Genomic DNA, 9,304 nt, shown 5'->3' on the forward strand with positions numbered 1-9,304 from the left:
AACACTTAATAATATTTTTATCACTTTAAAAAAAAAAAAATCTATGTACACATCAACAATATTTTGGATATCTATTTTTTTTTGGCACCTAAATATATAATTTGTTGATTTGTACTATTGTAAGTGATTAATTAAAAGTGGTAAATTCATATAAATAAGAATGATATGAAAGTGTCCATTACTTATAGTCGCATACATCATATTATAAAATTGGTTAAAAGTGGATGTAGCACTTCTTTTTTCATAATACCTTAAGTTTTAGTTGTAGATGATTATCGTATGATATTTTATTTTAACCTATAAGGAATTAACATATCAACAATTGTAAAAATATTGTGACAATTTATTGTGTTAACTAACAGCTTTATATATGAAAAAGAAAAGAAAAGAAAAAAGAGTGGACAGGATGATATTACACCCCAAAAAAAAAAGCAGAGAAAAAAAAAGGGAAAAGAAAAAAAAGCAGCAACAGTGTAGAGGTTGAAACCATAGCACTGTAGCTATAGTGCCAATTGAACAAACCATATTGGCACTGTAGCAACTGTTCAAAACTTTGGAAAAAAAAGATAAAAAAGATAAAGGGACTCAATAAACCAAATGTGAAATTTGTACTGCAGGGGGCATTGGTGCTTTTTATATGGTTAATAGATGCTAAATCATAGTAAATTCTGTTATAAGGGAAACTTTGAAATATATATATATATATATTTTTTTTTTTTGAAATCCTCTGAAATATAAATTATTTCTGTTGTTACAGGAAGATATTAATATAATGAATAACCTCAACTTTATTGCATACCGGTTCTCAATTTCATGGTCCAAATTATTGATATAAGTAATGAAATTAAATAAATAATTGATTAAAATAGAATTTCATTTTCGTATTCTTTTTTTCCCAGGTTTTTAAAGTCATTTACTTAAAAATGTTTATGGATCTTTAACAAAGCTCTATTATTAACAAAAAAAAAAAAAAAATTCCTGTGAAAAAACAACTAGTCAAGTAATTTCTAAATTGAGGCCTTTAAATGGTATGTTTAAGAATTATTGAATGAATAGAAGGAATTAAATAAAAAAAAATTAAAAAAAATGATTATAATGCAATTAAACAAAAATTCATTTGGCAAAAGTCTTGTCAATTTATGGTCAAGAAAAAGAAAAAGCCATCTATGAAATGTATTGAATCATGAGAGAGAGAGAGAGAGAGAGAGAGAGAGAGAGATCAAATAACCTATGTTCATACCCCAAAAATGCTTTCTTATTTCTTAAAATCAAGTAAGTTTCTTAATGCATCCAAGCTTCTAATAACCTAGGAAATGACCATCTAGGTTGGCAATAAAATGACTTATTCAGATAACCTGTTCTATCCAACCCATTTTTGGACAAAAATGAGCACTAGGAAAAATATAAGTTATAATAAAACCAATTGGCATGGCAAAACTATACAAAACAATATTAACTGAAAGAGTTCAGTGAAGGAGTTTTCAAATCCCATAACACTTGGTTTCCCTACCTCATTAAGGTATAACACACAACCAATTAACAGAATACCTCACAATATAACAATACTGCTCATGTGCACCCACCATACTATAGTTTGGGATTTAATTACCACAACATATAGGAAAAACAATATTAATCAACCCCTATACATTTTTATCAACAAAATCAACCCCTATATATGACATTGAAGTGGTGCTGGTGTATATAGCCACCTCAGTACATTGTTTTCACAGCATAATTATACAATAACATGTACTCTAAGCGGCGACAGTAACTTCTTGCTATTCTGGCCACTGCCAAACACCAATTCCTCCACATCACACCCATCAATCTCACATAGCATCTCCAAAAAAGTTTTTGTACTGCACAAATTTTCTCTATTCATTATATTTTTAATTTGATTAAATTTGATAACAGTGGCATAAAGCAGCAACAAAAAATTCATGTAGAAAAAAGTCCGTCAGTTTTTGTATTTGGTTATAACGATACAATGTTATCACATGGTAAATCATCTACTTAAAATCATTCTTCATCAAAAACTTCATACTAAGAACCCATATCATATGGATTGAAAATCTATAAACAAAGCCTAAACAATCACACTACTCAAATTTTATGCTAGTTTCCAACCTGCCATGGCTTCATAGTAGATGGATAGAGGAGTAAGTAAACAAGAAAGGAAAAGGACTATACTACAAAACCGAGAGTTCATTCATATGCTGACACAGTAACAAGCCAGCGATGTGTCCCATAAACAAGAATGCTTCTAGAAAATTGAGTATCAAAAATCAAGATTTTATTTGTTTATCACTTATTATCCTACAGAGTTACCAAGTTTACACTACGTAAAATTGCGCCACAAATGCATAATTTGGCAAACCATAGAAGTACCCAAATGTCTTTCTTTGCAATTCAATTTTAAGCCCAATTTCTTTGCAATTCCTTTCCGTACAACACAGCTATAGGAAAAATACTAAACCGAATAAGAATGAGAAAATTGAGCACCTAGTAGGTTCTTTCTGCCGTAGCTCACAAAGGTATATAACTCTCAATTGGATCTTCCATAAGATACAAAGGGCTGGGCCTGGGATAGTATTTTACTTCATTATTTCACCAATTGTATTTGTTTTCTCTTTCTTTTTCTTTCTTTTTTTTTTGGGATAAAGAAAGAAGATAACAGAGCCTATTTTTTTGAGGTTCTTTCGGGCCCATTTTGACAGGATTTGGGCTCTTTATTGCACAAGAAATAGCCACTAAGGCTGTGTTTGGTTCGTGTAAAAGCATTTTCGGAAATGCTATTTTCCGGAAAGGAAAATATTTTCATGTGTTTGACTGCATTTCAAAAAAATTTTCGAAATTTTTTTTCTAATGTTTGGTAACACTCTGAAAATGCTATTTTCCACCACTACCACACAACAGGAAAACCACCAAAACACCACCACCCACGCCACCACAACAATAACAACAAAATCAGAGATCAAAGAGAGAGTAAAAAAATCAAAATCACAAACAAATTTTATTACAAAAATTTCAAATGAGAACGAGAACGAATCGATGCGAGTGGGTTCGTCGGTGCGAGTGGGTTCGCTGTGCGAGTGGGTTCGTCGGTGCGAGTGGGTTCGTCGTGCGAGTGGGTTCGTCGGTGCAACGATCTCTCTACTCTCTCTGTCTCTCTCTTCGCGCGTGGTTCGGAAATGGTGAGACGATCTCGATGATCAGTGACTAGGTTCGACGAGGGTGGGTTTGAACAATTGGAGCGGTGCGATCGTCTTGCTCCGATGCGATCTTCTTGCTCTTTCTCTCTCTCTCTCTTCTATTTTCCAAGGCCGAAAATCATTTGAAGTGAAAATGAAAACAGAAATGATTTTCCGTTGTTTTGGCTCTCATTTTCGGTCAACTGGAAATGCTTTTCAGTTTGACCGAATTTGAAGTAACAACCAAACACCCAATTTTCCAGAAAATCATTTTCAGGATCAGTTTGAAGTCAATTCAAACGCAGCCTTAGGCAAAATTAAGGTTTACCCCCAAGATTAGGTGGTGTGGTCCAATCACAAAATTAGTGTTACTTTACGTGCTTCTTATGGTACAGTCTTGAGAGAAGCAAATATTGGGCGTGAATTAATCTATCTTAATAATAAATTTCATTACTTATCAAAAAATAAAATTGCAATGAAGCAAATGCAGTCAAGCTCCGCCTGGAGTAACCACATGACTACTCCCATCTCGAAATCAAATTGTTTAGTTTATCAGCTGTGCATACTCGTCCACTAACCTTTAAAACTTCACCCTTTTATTTGTTAAAACAATTTTTAAAATTTTTTGCAATTAAAATAAATTGAATTTAGCAGCAAATCAAATGACTAATTTCTTTGTATAGTTTATTATATTTACTTGTACATTCACATTTATACCTTAACATGTTTTTCTAAAACAACTTAAAAAAAAAAAAAGATTTACACCTGAAAGAAATTGAATTTTGTAGAAAATCAAATGGCTATTTCGACTCAATTAGCGGAAGATTTTCCTTTATCTAGGTTACAAAAGTATCAGAATTTTCTATTTCTTAGGCATATTTTACTAAGATATATACTGGTCTATCCCTTTGTCGTTACACATGAGAGACCTTGGCTTACTGAAAGGTTTGGAGTTTCTGCCCCACCCCTTCTAAGATGTTTGAAATGGATAATCCCACGAGGGCATCATATACAATCCCTGAATCATTTATATACAATCATATGAATTTATACAAGAATATCCTTATACTTAAATATGTTTATATTATATGTAGTTTTTTTTAAACATACATATTAGCACCATCCTTCATTCAGCCTCTGTGTTTTCTGGGTGGAAGCCTACCTCTCTTTGATGAGACTTGATATATATTTTGGATGAGGGTGAAGTATGAGCCATTGCATTGCTCAACTATTTATTCAAAAGAAATTATAAAAGTAAAAGAACTATTCATTAAAAAAACAAATAAATGGTAAAAACATATTACTTCCTTGCATGTTGAAAATCAAATGAAGAAGAAATGATTAAAGAGTTTTCTGCCTTGCTTTTTGCTAGTGGTTGCAAAGCGTTCATGTATGATGTAACCCCACCAACTGAGGAAAGTCAAAAATAATTGGTCTCTCTGCTTAGCCCTACAGAATTGGAATCTTGTAGAAGAAAGCATTTGTGGTATGAGGATCAAGGAACTTTTCTACAGGTCACTTGCTCAGTCCAGCTTCATCTGAAGGTGATTTTTGAAAGTGCAACAGGATTGCTTGAGGAATATCAAGGCTTAAAAGCTGCGCAACGGCTATAGCTGGGTCTGGTAACTAGTGTGGGAGTTGGGACTCACTTGCATGATAGTATGTATATCGGTTTTCAGTTGGGACATCACAGCATGTTTCGCTGATGTCCCCCCAGTGCTAGATGATTCGGTCTAGCCTTACTTTTTATACTTGGTTTAGTTCAAATAAAAGTTTCTATCGTTTCGGGTTCAAAAAGAAGAAAAAAAAAAATGTGACGTTTCTTTCATCCAAATTAGATTCTTCTTTCTCTACATCATTTTTCTTTTTCTTCGTTTTTGTCATCAACATCCTCTTCTTCATTAGCACTTGCCTCAGACTCAGTCAACCTGCATTCTAATATACAACATTAGATTTCATATGTAACTAACACTTTCAGGTTAAGATGATCATAGAGTTACATGAGGATATTATGCTATCATGAACGTCCATTTCTTATTAGAATGGAAAGCTGCTCCCACAATATCAACTATCACCATAGCTCTAAAAGATATGGATGGTCAGGTAAATTCAAATTCACATCATATTAGGTTTTTTTTACCAAAAAATGGGTTCAAAAAAATTTTCAATTATACTTACTTTCCATTTCTTTTAGCTTTAGGAACTTCTCTTTCAATCTCAAAATCCACATCAATGGCTCGTTTCAGGGGAAGAATCTGATTTTTCTCCTCCTGCAAGAATATATGTAGTTATGATAATTTAAATGGATAACCTTGTAAACAAATCCAATAATTAATAGTTTATTGACATGGTATACCTGTTCATGTTGCAACTGCTTATACTCATGATCTTCAAACACGTGAATGGCTGTGAAATTTTGTTTTGTAGTGAAAATGTTGTTTGGATTGGACATTTTTGTCACACCGACCACTCAAATGTTCAAATGGAACAAATTCAAATTTATATTTTGGGATTGAAGGATGGTCTGATCCTGCTGGTTTAACTATTGTTGTTGCATAGAACTTGATCATATGTTCATTGGTGACTATTTTGTAATCATTCTGGTAAGGAATAACACCAAAATTCTTTATGTAATAGATGTTGCCTGCTTGTAATGATTCCCTGAATTGATGAACAAATGCATCCTTGATCCTTGCATGTATGTGATTGCCCTTATACAATCATGAATTAAACAATCAATCATTATTACTATTTAAAAAAAAAAAAAGCAATATCATTAACATAATTTTTTTTTTTTTAATAAAGTTGTCTAGTTTATAATTGACGTATGGTTGTATGAGCATTTGACCTGTTCATTGAGCAAGACCATATTCAGGCTCAGAAAATCTTTGTTCTTGAGATCGTAGAAAAACTAAAAGTTGTCAGTTTAGAGTTGATGTATGGTTGTACGTGCATCTGACCTGTTCATCTAGCAAGACCATATCCGAGCTCATAAAAAACAATAAAGCTCTTGGGAGTTGTTGCTTAACTGTAAAATTAATTGGAGATAACAAAGTAGTCATTAAATACATACTCTTTTTTGTAAGGCAAACCACGTATATTGCCAGCTTCTTTTAGAGCTACCCTCCATATTTGCACTTTGTTCATGTTGAATTTTTTTTTTCATGCTTTTCCAATGCTTCACCAAACTTTCCCTTTTGATTATGTACTACTGATGGATTTATCTTATAAAAAATTGGTAGCACAATCTGATCCTTCTTCTTACACTCAAGGATTTTGACGAGTTCATCCAAACACCAAGTATAGGATGTGTAGTTTTTGGAAAATATAATTATAGAAATCCTTGAACTTTCAATGGCTTTTAGAAGTTCTGCAGGAATTTCTCCTCCAATTGGAAGCTTTTTATCATCCATAAAAGTGTTAATTCCTTTAGCACACAAAAATCCATCCAAATTGCTAATAAAACCACTGCGAGTATCTTCTCCTCTGAAACACAAGAACACATCATATTTGCATTGTTGGGTGAAAGAGGAAGAAGAGCTTCTCAGAGAAGCCATAGTGATAAGAGAAGAGAGAAAGAAATATGTGATAGAAATCAGACAAAGGAAAGTGGAAATAGGAATGGGAGTATCTTCTGATACAACTTTTTCTTTTTTCTCTCACCTTCGTGCTTTAGTCTTTTCTTCTGTGCTTTTGACTGCCCCACTCTTCTTTCTTTGAATTTGCAATCGGAGTTGGAGGGAGCGGGAGTGGATTTTTACCAGGGGATTGAAAGTTGAACCTGAAATTTTGGGAGCGCGAGGAGGACGATCGTGGACGTTGATTTCGTAAGGGCTATGGACGGCTGTGATTCGTTACTGGGGTTTTGATTATTATTTCTGATGAGAAGTGTATGTGGCAGTGGTGCGGAAGAGAAGGATCGTGGCCGTTGATTTTCTGTGTCATCGACGGCAGTTGCTTTATTTAGAGGGATCAGTGCGGATCGATGACGTGGCTACTGAGATTTTGTTATGGTGGACAATAGGCTGGCCATGCCATGGCCCATGGGCCCATTTGGGTTTGGATCATGATGAATATGACTTTTTTTCCTTTAAATTTAAGTAACTTCAAGAGGAGCAACGCCAGGAGAGGTTGGACAGGTGAAACGATGTTCTGGACTCTGGACCTTAGCATGTGATGAATTTTCGAAAGTCGAAACTGGTATTAACTACTAATAAATTGATATACATATTTTGCCAAGAAGTAAATGACAACTCAAACAACATGCATGGGGGTAAGATAAAAAGAGAGAGAGAGAGAATGAAAACCATGATACAAGTTAGGCTCAAATCATCCGATAATCCTAAGCTACACAACCTAGAAGTATGACCCATTATATATTGATATTTGTCAGTTTAAAAAATCATATGCCACTTGAGAAATAAAAAGACTTCCATATTATTTCTTTTGCTTCCTTCTACTTTTTTTTAACCCATCTATTCTCCTATTTTTCACAGCTTATGATGGAACGTAGAAAAAATGTCTAATTATATATATATATATATATATATATATATATATATATATATATATATTGTAGGGATAACGGGCCCAAGAGTATATAGTGAGCTTTGAGCCTTGTCTAAGGACGTTTAGTGGTCTAAGGACAGATAAACAGTAATAAAGATGTAAAATTCAGAACCCCATAAGCAAGCTACAAATGAGAAGGCTGTGGAAGGCAAGCCGAGGAGAAGTATCTCCTCGGCTAAACAAAGCAGAGATCAGAACGTGTGTTCTATCATCCAAAGTGACATTCCCGAAAATTCTACTGATAAGGATATGCACTATGAATGAACAGGACAAATGGGGATTGAGAAATATCTAAAAGAAAGCTGTTATCACCGCATTGAATGCTCTGTAGCTAACTCTCTGACAGTATAAATGAGGAAGTGATATATTAACAGTACTTTTCAGCCTTACAGCTACTCCCAAAGACTTTAGGGGGTGCTGATGGGACAAAGATCAACACTAGCAACCTAATGTACACGTGAAGGGTATAGATAAAAGAAAGAAGGGAGTATAAAATAGAGGGGAGACCTAGATGGAAGGGGATCGGAGAATGGAGAGGGAAATACTGTAGCAATAAGAACTGTACTTGTAATCAACTTCAAGAAATATAACCAAGAATTGATCTCCTCGAACTGTGCTGAGGACGATTTTCCTTTAATAAAACCAGTCTACTTTTATTTCATTGTTATTTGGATCCATTATAATTGCTACCCAACTCATTAGAACCTAGTTTTCCAACCCACTCTCTACAAATTCATTGTATTGGGTTCTTTGGGCCTAGATCATTTTACCTTTTGGGCTTAGGACTCAAATTGCATCCCTACATATATATTATTTTAATTTAGTTTTATCAATATAGTTGGCTAATGTAAATTGTAATTCTGTCTCTAATTTGCTTTGTTTGTTGTTTCATTTTTCTTAATTAGCATGTTGTGTGAATAATATATATGAATATAAAAAATATTGTCGTGTGGAAGAGATAATTTTGTATTTGGTTTTTTGTTGTGTTTTAGTGGTACTATTGCAAAGATGAGAGAATTTTAAGATTTACTCTGTTGAAAAATTGGTTATATTTCTATTTGGTGAGTGATATTAAATATGATCTATTATATTCTTAAAGATATGTTCCCATTTTTCAACTCCTAATATAACAAGTAGCCTTTTTATTTTTTATTTTTTTTGAGGCATGTAAAGAATGTTTACAAAACTCTTTTTGCACCACATCTTTAGCATCCTTTATTATTTTTTGTTTTTTGCAATTTTTACTTTGTTCAACTTTTCACCTTCTTCAACTATTGTCTTCTTAATTCAATCTTTCATCTACTCCGATCAATGTTTGTTTGTTTGTTTGTTGTTGTTGTTGTTTTTTTTTTTTTTTTTTTTTTCATTTGATTCCCTCTATAGATTTTTAAGTTTTCTCATTTTTATCTTCTTAAATTTTACAATGTTTTCACTTTGTTCAACATTTCATCTACTCCACCATTCCTCTTCCCTTTTAATTTTCAGATAAATTTCTTATTATTTCATTTCCACCCTCCTCTATTCCTTCCAAGATGTCCACA

At 33.2% G+C, this 9,304-nt stretch overlaps 1 long non-coding RNA gene across 2 annotated transcripts; it reads right to left on the reverse strand.

Annotated features, from left to right (window-relative positions):
• Nucleotides 1-4,423: 4,423 nt before the first annotated feature.
• LOC115980077 lies at nucleotides 4,424-6,191 on the reverse strand. 2 transcript variants are annotated; one of them, XR_004089309.1, is made up of 4 exons: nucleotides 6,155-6,191; nucleotides 5,551-5,905; nucleotides 5,373-5,464; nucleotides 5,064-5,122 (listed from the first exon to the last, which is right to left on the reverse strand). It is a non-coding gene; the product is annotated as an uncharacterized LOC115980077 (long non-coding RNA). The 2 variants fall into 2 exon arrangements; XR_004089308.1 differs by lacking the exon at nucleotides 6,155-6,191 and having other exon boundaries at nucleotides 4,424-5,122; nucleotides 5,551-5,942.
• Between the last annotated feature and the right edge of the window lie 3,113 nt (nucleotides 6,192-9,304).

The sequence above is a fragment of the Quercus lobata genome, chromosome 3 (assembly GCF_001633185.2).
Source record: "Quercus lobata isolate SW786 chromosome 3, ValleyOak3.0 Primary Assembly, whole genome shotgun sequence".
Classification (NCBI taxonomy): domain Eukaryota; kingdom Viridiplantae; phylum Streptophyta; class Magnoliopsida; order Fagales; family Fagaceae; genus Quercus; species Quercus lobata.